The sequence below is a fragment of the Egretta garzetta genome, unplaced genomic scaffold, assembly GCF_000687185.1.
Source record: "Egretta garzetta isolate BGI_Z169 unplaced genomic scaffold, ASM68718v1 scaffold334, whole genome shotgun sequence".
In the NCBI taxonomy this organism is placed as follows: Eukaryota; Metazoa; Chordata; class Aves; order Pelecaniformes; family Ardeidae; genus Egretta; species Egretta garzetta.
In genome coordinates, this window is record NW_009259431.1 from 1,117,146 (window position 1) to 1,129,407 (window position 12,262).

General features: G+C 40.7%; 2 protein-coding genes across 9 annotated transcripts in view; both read left to right on the forward strand.

The window, feature by feature from the left end:
* LOC104124731 (cytochrome c oxidase assembly factor 8) overlaps positions 1 to 12,262 on the forward strand; it is a 39,488-nt gene that overhangs the window by 8,768 nt on the left and 18,458 nt on the right. For 2 of the 8 annotated variants that reach the window (XR_004841761.1, XM_035892651.1), the window contains one exon: positions 4,750 to 8,650. The exons of 1 other annotated variant lie outside the window; for it this stretch is intronic. The gene's annotated coding sequence lies outside the window, so the exon portion shown is untranslated. Of the gene's footprint in view, positions 1 to 4,749; positions 8,651 to 12,262 lie in introns of those variants that run through there. 5 more of the 8 variants (XR_004841758.1, XR_004841760.1, XR_004841759.1 and 2 more) reach the window with 5 other exon arrangements.
* The window catches only part of KLC1 (kinesin light chain 1), a gene marked incomplete at its 3' end in the record, with an annotated part of 45,223 nt that overhangs the window by 1,893 nt on the left and 31,068 nt on the right, over positions 1 to 12,262 (forward strand). The gene's annotated exons all lie outside the window — the stretch shown is intronic.

Genomic DNA, 12,262 nt, shown 5'->3' on the forward strand with positions numbered 1-12,262 from the left:
AAAGTGTTAGATGTCAGTTGAATTCATATGTCTCATGCAGGTACAAGTGTTCTACTGTTGGCATAGGGGAGATGTGGAAATTCAGGTGGAGGGTTTGGATTGTGCTTCAGTCAATTCACAGTTAAAGCTGTTTTCTGAATATGACATTTTAGTATTGGTCACCCAAAAATAATATAATTGGCATATGGTGGATCGTGCTAGGAGTCTGCTCTGAGCTGCTTGTAGGTAAAGTTCATGCCTTTATGGCATTGCCATCATTAAGATTCTGTGTGGGGTGCTGGGTCCCTTCATCTGAAGCCTTTTGAAGGAGTGAGGCATTTATCTGTTAGGTAAGTGTTGAGGTCTGACTTAGAATGTCTAATAAAGCCACTGTGAAAAGATGTTATTAAAAATAATCCTTCTGAAAGTTTGAGTCTCATTACCAAAAACCACATACATTTACTGAGATAATTACATTTTCTGAACAGCAAAAGCCATATCGTTTTTGCCAGTGTTGCATTACTTTTGATTTTTTTTCCTTGACTCAGAGCAGTTGTAATAATGCCAGCTGCTTTCAGATATTATTGATCGTAAATCCTTTATACATCAAAGGAAGAATAAGGAGCTGCCACAGACTACTAAAAATAAATTTTTTATTTATACAAAGGCCTGCTACAGTAACTGAAGCTAGTGAAATAGATCAAAGAGTGACTTTTCTGTGCACATTTTCTAAGTGTAGGAAAAATACAGGGGAGTGTTCCTATCATTTAGGTATTTAGCTAATCCTGCCAGAAGGAACAGCAGTATTGCATATTTAGTAGTGTCAGCATGTGCCTTTTTAATCTGTCTCTTCAGAAAGTGCATAATAAAGCAACAGTACTTTGGTAATATTCAAATAATTTTAGATAGTTTGTATTGACTTGGGGTGGTTATGTTCTGATAATCTGTATGAGTTTTTTGCTATTCACTGAATTTCTCTACCGGAGCATTCATTTCAATAGAATATAAGGAGTAAGAGGAAGTGTCAAAGGGGGATTGAGAGGCAGCCCAACTGAAGGCTGGCTTGAAGTGACTGTAGCACCTTTATATGTGATTCAGAAAGAACTGTACATCTTAAAAAAAAAAAAAAAAAAAAAAAAAAAAGGCATTTCTCAATTTCATTAGGAGTTTTAAAAGTAATGGTAGCAAGTACTGAGAAGGTAGCTTCTATACTTAACTGAAAATTCTCGGTGATAAAATGAAAATTTAGTTCAAAACTCAGGTTTCTTATTTAGAAGCTGACTCTTCCTGGCCCCGTTTTAAGAGGACTGTTCTGCTTTGCGATTTTTAACTTCCACTATCACTAAGCAAGATTGGTCTCCTACAGGGCAATCGGATTTAGCCAAACAAGAGCTGAATTTACACCCTGTACAGAGCCGCCGGGCCAGCCTTTTGCATAAAGACTGGGAGATGGAATTGCTCTCAGGAAAGGATAATATATGCTTGGAACTGTAATATGCATGAATAACATTTTCATATTAAAAATTATTTCCACTGATTGCTGTAAACTGATTTACAGAATAATAATGTCATAATTGAACATTCAGATTCCTTTCTCCAAAGATAGTAATGGAAATGCAAGTTACGTTATTTCTTATGAGTTTGTTTATTAAAAAGAGTTTCTAAGTATATGGATTGTAATAATCTTTAAATACTCATTAATATTCAGTATTATATAAATCACTTCTTTGTGCCTTGAATTTGCATTCATTAGTGGATTAAGATTGACCCAAGTATTGTGGGATTTAGTTGATTGATATATTCAAATAGCAGATGCTGTGGAAGTGCAAAAGCAGTACTTTTGGCTAGAAATAGCAAAGGCAAAAAAAATTACACGATCCCTTTTTAAGTGTGATCTTACTCAGGAGAAATATTTTATAGTACTACCCACAGTCAAAATCGGTTTTAGAAGCCATGTAAATGCTCTGTAGACACAGTCCCCGTTTCATACAGCTGCTTGTGTTTTACTAGTTCAAACCAGATACCCATTCAATCGAGTTTCTTACATTTTGCAGGGAAAGGCACGGTGATTTTGCTGGCCAGTGTATGCAGGTTTTCATCCTTAGGGGTGGCCCCAGGTGTGTTGTGAAGGGGGCCTGAGATGGCAGGAGGCAGCAGGATTGACTGTATGCATCTCCTGAGAGTGCCGGCCACAATTAACACTCAGCCTAAGCTGGAGTAGCCCTGAGGCTACTTTGATGGACCACAACTGGCATGAGTCTCCAGCAGCCCCCATGCTAGTCAAGAGTTGCTGGCGTTCAGCAGCGCTCTGTTCACACCGCTGCCTCCAAAGAACCCACTGATATGATTCAGCTGCAGAATTGGCTGTGATAACTTTCATCAGCTGAGCCAAAACACATTATCAGGCAAAATGCAAGTTTCAGATTCGTAAGAAATTCAGGTCGCTATTCGTATTTCATTGTTGAAGCACTTCTGTTGACAAATTTTGGCGCTCCCTTTATAATAAATCCCTGCCATGGAAAATTTTTCATATGATGATTGGTGTGTTGGCTGTTTTTAAAGGGTTCCAGAAAAGTTACAGGTTTTGATTTCTAGAATGATTTGAATAATTAGAAGTCCAGATTCTTTGGGGGGGTGGGTTGTTTTGCAAAGCGAATTTTGTAGTCAGGGCTGTATTTGAAGGCAAAATCCATGAATTGCAAATTTCAGAAGAGATTAATTGACTGCCTTGATCACCTTCCAAGTGATTATTCTGGAGTGTCATATAGAAAATGGATGGTGTGACGCAGCATAAATATTCTGTAATAGTCAAGACAGTTCTGACCTTAGTAGCTGTAGAAACTACAAATATTTAAGTAGAAAACACTTATTTGTCCAAAATTGTGTAAGACTGAAAGACAAAATGGAAACTAAATTCCAATGAATATGTAAGAAAATGTCTTCTGGATTTACCAGTCGTCTTCTCACATTTACCAAAATAACATTTCACTTTTAATGTCATGTCTGGAAAACCTCCAGTTTCCTCAGGCCTCATGAAAAATTCAACCATGAAAAACAGAACAAAACACTAAGCTGACATATGAGTAAATAGCCACAGGTACTAATTTTTGTCAAAGAAGAATTCAAGCTCACTTCAAAGAAAAAATCAGCTCTGACATAGGATGTTATAGAGCAATTTTAATTTACTAGAGATGCTAAGAATTAATTCTTTTGCTGTGCTCCTTCTTCTTCCCTGGTGCTGCTTTTGCTGTTAGGAAGAGAGGGGTCTGTTCAGTGTGACACCTGGAGGCTTGCCGGGCACACTTAAAGTCATAGAATCATAGAATCACAGAACTGTTTAGGTTGGAAAAGACCTTTTAAGATATCAAGCCCAACCGTTACCCTAACCCTGCCATCCCATCACTAAACCATGTCCCTAAGCACCTCGTCTGCCCGGCTTTTAAATACCTCCAGGGATGGGGACTCGACCACTTCCCTGGACAGCCCGTTCCAATGCTTGACAACCCTTTTGGTGAAAAAATTTTTCCTAATGTCCAACCTAAACCTGTCCTGGCGTCACTGGAGGCCATTCCCCCTCGTCCTATCACCTGTTACCTGGGAGAAGAGACCAACACCCACCTCGCTACAACCTCCCTTCAGGTAGTTGTAGAGTGCGATAAGGTCTCCCCTCAGTCTCCTTTTCTCCAGGGTAAATAACCCCGGTTCCCTCAGTTGCCACAGTTATTGCAGCCATAAGCCTGATTGCTGTAGGACGGAGTAAAATAGGCTGATGCCGGGAGAATGTGGCTGAAGAGTTGCCACTGGACAGGGCACGTTTCCATCTTAGGAAGATTTTTCTCAGGCTCTTAAATCATGAGGTTCACACTTTCTCTAAAATCAGCAAAGCAGCCATATTACTTACTGTCTTGAGTCTATAATTTATAGGTATTCTCTAACAGCCACTTAGCACTCCTTGTTCAATTTCATAGGTAATTAACAATGTCCTTTCAACTTTTAGTTCTATTATATGTTTACATGTAAATTAGGAAGGCAATCTCACTTATTTACAGTATGAACTTTGGTTTTGGGCACTGCACAACAGAGTTGACAACCAAAAATTCAACGAGAAAGAAGGTAAGTGACATTAATGAGAATGCTGGCAGCACAGCATTCCAGCCTCCTTCGGTTGCTAAATGAGTGGGATGGGAAATGACAAATGCGTGAACCTTCCTTTAAAGATATTTAGAGTGCTTTCTGCATTGCTGCATGATAAACCTGGCAGTAATGTTTTTACGGTTATGTAGTTAATTATAAGGATATGGGGCGTGTTAAATTGCTGCCCACAACGGGACCATTTACTGGGTAGATTTCTGGTCAGGGCCATACACCGATGAAGGAAGATGCCACTATTCATCAACCTGTTCCGGGTGAGTCATGACAGTTTTCAAACATATGGTGATGGTGTACTTTGTGGCCCTTCAGCATGTAATAACAAGCGTAATGCTGTGTAGGCAGCACACTTCACTTTCATGGCTAATTTATATATATCAGTTGTTCCCAGCTTTCTCCTGGTGTTTATTTGAGGCATGTTTCAATTCCTGTTTACAGTCACATTATTTTCCATATGCGGGGTTTGGTAAGCTGTAAAACTGCACTATATATGCCTTTGAAACAATTTCAATGTATTTCAGCTTTCATGAAAACATAATTATTATTTTAAACATTAAGGAATAGTTTTATGTTAGAATACATAGATGCAAAATCTGAAGTACTGCATATGGCATGTTTCAGCAATTCCCCAGAGCTTCCCCAGGAGACTGTTGTTAACTGATGTGACAGAGTGAACTGCTCCGTGTAACCAAAACACCTCAAACAGTCCAGGTGGTTTAGGTGATGCTGGTGGTGTAGAGAACCGTGGTGGCACAGATTTTTTCCCTGAAAGAAATTACTGCAAGCTCTACTTCCTGTGAATTGTACTATGCCCAGCTGGCCGTGAAGTCAAAGGTCAAGGAGCCCTGCTTTAAATTCCTATCTTCAGTGATTTGTCCTCTGAAGCAAAATGGTAGCCTCAGAATATCTATGATGATCTACATACTGATGAGGTAAGCGCCTTCTCCTTACCTAGCTCCTGCATAAATTACAACTTGCCCAAATTGAGTCTAGCCTTTTTGGCTCAAGGAGAACCTTCAGAACATGATGTGATGCAGCAGTATCTGCCAAACTTGACAAATTAATAGCATCTCCTCACTGCTTTTTTTTTTATATACTGGTCTCTAAAGCACCTATAGACAGATGTATGAGGAATTCCTTTCTTCAGAAACTGGCACCTACAAGGCTAGTTCCTAAGGCCTCCATTCACATCCCCTCACATAGGGGGTATATACTAAGTGTGGATGGGCTAGGTTACAGATGGACCCCGTGGAGGTCCTGGGCAGAACTATCACATGGAAGCCAGGTCCTTGTGGTTGTCTAAATCACACAGGGGGCAGAGAATAGTATAGCACTGGGAAGGCACAAAGGTTATTTAAAACCATTCTCTCAACCCCTTCTCATCTGGGCTATTAGACTGTTCTAGACTTTTTGGAACCTGTCCACAGACTGAGTTCTTCAACAATATTTGCCCTCGGGTAACCGACAGACGAGCCTGTAGAGATAAAACATATCCTCCAACCCGGGGGAGTGAATTATGCAATCATCTCACTCATGTTTTAAGTCTTAAGACTTGATAGTGGTGATGTACATGTCTTGTTTTCTTATCATTGTGAAGATACAGAAGTAGTAAAGAGTATTGACTGTGGCACGTCTTTGAACTTAATACCTTTCAATGGATTTCTCTGTGAACTGGCAAGAACATGTTCCATTGAAGCAGGTAAAAAAAGGTAGAATTACAACAGAAAAGATAGGAATTACAACATCTGAAACGGAAGCATAAGCTTCACAGGACATACCTGCTGTGGGAACAGGGAAGCATCAGGGAGAGACAATTCGTATCTAAACCCCTGGGAATTAGATCATCTCTCCTTATCCTGCATCTGCTCTATTTCCCGGGAGAGAGCGGATGAGGAACAAAATCCCTGGCACAGGCAGTTCTGTTTCCTATTGATTTCTAGAGTGACTCTGCCCTTCTCAGCCCCACGTACTATATACCATCCATCTAGCCACAGGCACATTCACAGAAGCCATTTTCTGCAGGGACATAATTTATCATTGGCACAGAAAGAGTTGTCGCACAGCAGAAGCATTTACATTTCCCTTTCCCTTGGGGCAAACTGTATTACCATGAAGTCCCCAGTCCAGTGCAGCCTTGGTTTGAATACCCTCTTAATCAAGGCAAACTCCAACAATGAAAAGCAGATGTAAAATGGCCTCCCATGTTAAATGAGATTTCCAATCCACCTTGGATGCCAAGTGAATTTGGTGTAATTCCATATAGAGTATTAGTTGAGGAGGAGAGAAAAGCATTTAACAGAAGAACTGAAAGGGGAATAAGGGTTTGGCATGCAGCGTGTGCAGAAAAGGAATACATCAAGTGAAAGGGAGATTACTGATAAATCAGATGTGGGAACAATAATTTTCAGTAGTGATCATGGCACAAACCATTGGAGCACATTAGGCTCAAAAAAGATGAAGCAAATGGGAGCAGCGAAGGGCGAGTTGAATAATCCGGGGGATTAAGAGTTCAATTTGTTTAGCCAAGCAAACTGATGATTGGGGGGAGAAAGGAGCGCAGAATCTCCTAGACAGATGAGTGGAGGAAGGACCAGCTAAGAGGGCTACCCAGGGAAGAATCTTCTTTCTCTATAATAATTTAATCAAACATGTAAAAGAGAAGCATTACATTTTGAGAACCTCCTTAGAAATGCAAACACGTAGAGAAATGGGGCTAATCACTAGCAAGGGAGAAGAGCTGGAAAGAAATGACACAATTTGGCACCGTATCTCTATGTATATATTACCCTTGGGACTGACACCGGAGGAGTGAGGTTCTTGGGCAGGAAGGGCAAGATGCCTCCTTGTTTTTCAATAGAGTTTGATAATTACATTTAGAAAAAGACCAGACGAGGTGGTTATCTGTCATGCCTCCCAGACTTTGGAGACTTAGTTCTCTTTCATCAGTAGGTGCAAATTTCTACTTGGAAAAGGTCACATACAGGCATACACTGGCATTAGCATTTCTTGTGATTAGCATATGCATGAGCTTTAATAAAAGACAGCATCTCAAAAATCACAGCTTCCTTCTTTCATAAATATATGTAGGAATCTTAGTGAGAGTGAAGAGAACACATCTTTTATACCTCCATGAGGAAGCACCGGTTTCCCTGGTGCAGAGACAAGTTTATGTCCCAGTCCGTGCCTCTGCCTAATGCTGGCTGGAAAAAGGAATGCCTTTCTCACACTTTCAAAGATACACTTTTCCAAAAAAGAAAAATCTCATGCTGGTTAATGAAATTATCCCAGATTTAGACTGATGTGTGACTGAAATTAAAATCTCAGCCCTCACAGGTTTTTTTAGGGGAAAAAACACTTTTCATAATGAAACTCTGAGGGTACCTAGAAGTCTCCTTCACCATAGAAAAAACCCTACAACCACTACCAAGATTATCAAGGTAAGAGTCTCACCTAATCCAATTGCAAGTAATCTGGCAGCAAAGCCTGATGAGTTAGCAAATCTCCATAAAGGAATGCTGACAAACCGCGTAGGTAACAAGCAGCTGGTGTTCAAAGAAAGGGAAGGGGATAATTTAAGTAGTAATAAAGCAGGCACTTAGAAATCAGTAGAGGTGATCCTTTTGTTTTCTGCTTTTAGCTAAGCGTTCCTGCATTTGAACACACAGACGATCAAAGATACTGTGTTTGGAAGAGTCCGTTTGTTGTGTTTGTGGAATTAACTTTTTTCCTATCAATACTAGGCCTTATCCCAATAGAAAGGTAAAGAAAGGGAGCAGTCATAGTTGGGAAGTAAAGATACGGGAGGGTGAAGAGAAGTACTGTATCACACACTGAATATTCTTACTCTCGTAGTGGCCAAGATTGTGATATTCCACCAGCAGTGTTCTTTTATTTCCTCAGAAGGATTTAACACACTTCTGCAATGGTTCGGTGACTGAGGTAGGTGAATACAGAAATAAATGTAACTTCCTGTGACTCATACACAGTGATTAATAATTCCCATAACCTTGAATGAGCAATTGAAACCCTGAGACAGAATAAACTCACTGAAAAGTGAGACTATGGAGGAAGCAAAGGAGGAGCTTAAATGGAATGCTATCTTTCTTCATGTATAAGCACTAAAGATCATTCAGAGTGAGTACAGAGAAGAAACTCTTTCCAAGCTAGAAAGGTGCTGGTAGTCAGCTATCAGCTGACTACAGAACATGGAAGCAAGGAAGGAAGGAAGTTGCTTCATCTTTCAATGAAGTGAGAGGTGTGGCAGAAGTAAAGAAGGAACAGAAATTTCTGGCTGAGCAGAGTAAGTATGTATTGGTGGGAGCATTCTTTCTGGAGAGGTGGGAACCTACTCCTTGACTGCAGGCAGTAAAGACACAAGTCTAATTATCATCACAAGCTCTCCTCTGCATACCCTTAACTCGCTGGGAATTTTGATGCTTAAAAGTAGGGTCTTGGAAAACCTAACACTGTCTGTAAATTCATAAAGCACAGAATATTATAGTTTGTCAAAGGGTGCAATTCTTAGCTCCTTGATCACTTACTACTTTGAAGATCACAGTGGAAATTGGGATATATAAATATAGCTGTGTTTCTGAAATTGTCTAGTATTTTTCTTTATGCTCACATTAATACTGACATGCAAATTCTCTAATAGTTTCTAGCTTTCAAGTGGTTACTTTAACTGTATTAGCTGAGGTTTTAAAGTCTGTTTTTCATAATAGGACTGTTTAAAAGCTAATTGAATGGGCTTCTTAAAACCTTTCATTATCTTTTGGGCTTCAACAATAGCACTGCGCTGTAATAGCTGGGAGATGAAAAGAATTCTGGTTAGCAAAATGTTAATGTCCACAGCGAGTGTCCTGCTCTGTATTAAAAAAAAGTAACAGAAATAAACTAATGAAATGCCCTGCTAAGAGTTGAATGAACACCACATGCTTTATTTCCTTGTTATTTCTCTGCGGATAGAAAACGGCAGGGGAAAGGACACTGGCTTTCATTTGTCACAGCTTTCTAGAAATCCTTATGACTCTGAAAAAGGAGAATTCACTTGCATGTAAGTAAAGCTTATTGACTTGGGAAGCAGGATCATGGTCAGTGTTTATTTTACTTCGTACTTTAATGCCGTGCCCAACAGTGGGTTCCCAATGGTATGTTCAGGCATCTTGACTGTGACAATGAGTCATGTCAAACAGAACGCAGTCCTTTCACTCCAAAGTGCCTTAGCTCCCTGATGAGAAGGTAGCTCCGCACGCAGTAATTGCAGACATGCACAAAGGAGTGAGGCTAAAATTGTGTCTGGGACTGCGGACTTGACGCTTTTGACTCCAGAGCACTGATTTTCATGTTTTCTCTTTTCCATAAAGGACGTTCTTATAGGAAATACAAACTAAAAGCATATGCGGCTGTCAAGTGATTGCGATGAAAAGCCAGACAGGTTGCCGAATCTGGCCTTTCAATATTTATTATTGCCAGGATGCTTTTAAAGAGCACTTTAGCAGCAGTTGAAATTATTCCAATGCAGTACTTTATTGTAGCCCATATTTATAAAATGAAGTCATAAGTTTTATAGACTGTAAGATTAGATTTACAAAACTTTTGTCTCTTTTGGAGGAAAGATCCTCTAAGCCAGGAGGATAATTTTTTTTAATAACAATGGTAAAATAAAACAACCCACACTTCTTAAATGAAGTGAACCTGAATTTCTTTAGAGAGGCATGCTCTATTTGGGGATGTCAGGTAAACCCAATCTTAGTTTGCTGTGTGTATTTCTCACACTGTTCAACTGCAAAACGTAAGAACTTTCTGCTGTTAGTTGAAATGTTTGCTTTTTTCTATTCCACTGTGAGTTAGAAGCCTCACTCTCTCTTCTGGGAGAGGAGGGAAAAGGGTATGTTGAGAATAAAGAATCCAACATCATAGATAATGTGTTTGGGGGGTTTGTTTTAATATCTGCTCAGATGTCTGCAGAAAACCACGGTGACCTTGTTGGTGGCAGACAAAGAATATTCTAGAGACAGCATGGCTAGATCACCTCGTCCTAAAAGCAGGGCACATAGCATAACTAGTTCCCTCAGAGAAGATGGAAATGTGGGCAGTAAATAGTTTTTACTGCTAGATGAGCTTGGATAATCCTTATGTAGATGGGACAGGAAAAACAAGATCCAAATGGAGAGGAACTCTTAGATATTTCGTGTGAGGCAGAAGCTTGAGGAAAAAGCACGCTCACAAAGTCTCTTTTGCATCTAACGCTGCGTGCCATAAACAGAGAGGAGCAATACTTTAGTTCCATTGAACCAATCAACCCTTCCTGCAGGAGGGTGCTTACAGTTGCGCGCTGCTTATGTGGGAAATCGCCAGCATGCATGTACTTGATTAGCCAGCGTATTATGAATTAGGGTCATCGCTGGAGTAGCTGCTTTGTTCGGGGATGCTCAGATCCCTCGGGTAAGCAGCTAATTGCAGGAAATCTTTTAAAGCATATGTGTGATAGGAAGAAAGCAATGAATATTGTTTATTCAAAAGACAGGACTGGTTCCTTTGAATCAGTTCTCTTGCATGATTATGTAATTAGGGCATGTTCTATTTTTAATTAAATCTCTTGCATATTCATGAAAATTCTCTGAACCTGTGGACCAACTGGCACGACTCTTACTTTTAAAACATAGTTTGTATAAAGGAATGCCCTTCAATCTTTTTTTCCCTTTCATATTACTGTACAAACACATATTTAACATTATTATACATCGTTAGCCTGTATTGCCTGCCAAAACTACAATATGATGATAAACCAGTAATACAAAATTGCCAGAGAAATGTTTTAAATGGAGGTGGAGAACACAAGAAGCTGCTGCTCTGAAATACTGGTATCACGGTTGGGTTTTTGTTGGGCAGCTTGACCTGTGTAAGATATTGATCAGCGAGTGGTATTCAGAAAGTGTACTTCAGGTCCCTCAGCTTTTCAAATCCAACAGCGACTCTCTGTATTCGCAGCCTGCAGACAATCCTTGTTCCCCTAACTTTGTTTCTCCTGGGCTTCTGGGACTCTTCCTGTTCTTCCGCCTCGTTGACAACAGTATTTGCTTCGATTCCTCTTCTGCCTTCCTGCCGCTGCTTAGGAGTCTTGCCTTCTCACCTGGCTCTGTTCTCACATCTGCCATTTTGTGAACTTGCTCAGTGTTGTATGTGAGGGCAAACAGATGTAAGTGCTGCTTCCCTTGTGTATTTTAGATACTGGCATTTAGGTGAGGCTGCACATTCTGATTTACCACTATACCTCCATATGTTTCCATCAGGTTATGATTCATACCCTATATGTACTGCAGGAGTTACAGAGGCAGTTGGACGAGATGATCATTGTAGGTCCCTTCCAACTGAACTATTCTGTTCTATGTGGAGCTCAGATGATAGTGCACCATGATATTCTGCCCAGATGTTAATAATTCTTTCATAAAGTTAGGCTGTCACTGTTCCCTGATGACTTCCAATGTACATTTTACTGCTTTGCTATATTTAGCTGTTTTTTTCATCTCAGACCTCAATTCCTTCCATCTTTCATTTCCATGCTAACATCTACCTAGTGAAACATAAAGTGGTATGAAGAAAATCCTGCGACCATTCCTTCTTCTCTAGCGAGACTGGGAATGAAATTGGAAGCTGGAAAGAGATAGTTCTTGTGACAAGTGCCACCCAGTTCTCATGGAAGTCTTAGTTTTTACGTGTAGAAGAGTAGATATCTTTCACTTAGTTCAACGTGGAACAAAGACAAGGGCACTGAGATATATTAAGAGCACATAATTAGCCCTAAGGACGCAGCCTTCAGCACAGGATTTGTACTCCAGCCTGTTTCCCTTGCGATGCTTGCACCGCGAGCCGGCTGCACGCTGCGGAGCCCTCCTTGGGCTGTTGTCCCAGAGGCGTTCAACTGAGGCGGCAGCACCAGCTTTACAGCTCCTACTGCCAGCCTGCTTCGCACAGCCAGACCCCTGAACTTTCTGGGACACGCAGCACAACCAACGCAAAAAAGCACCTGCGGCGGGCGGCACCCCGCTCTGGAGCACCACCACCTCGCGTCACCGGCGGGGGCCCTAAGTAACGCCGGGTTTTGCCCTCCCCTGGCAGACGCTTCGGGCGGACA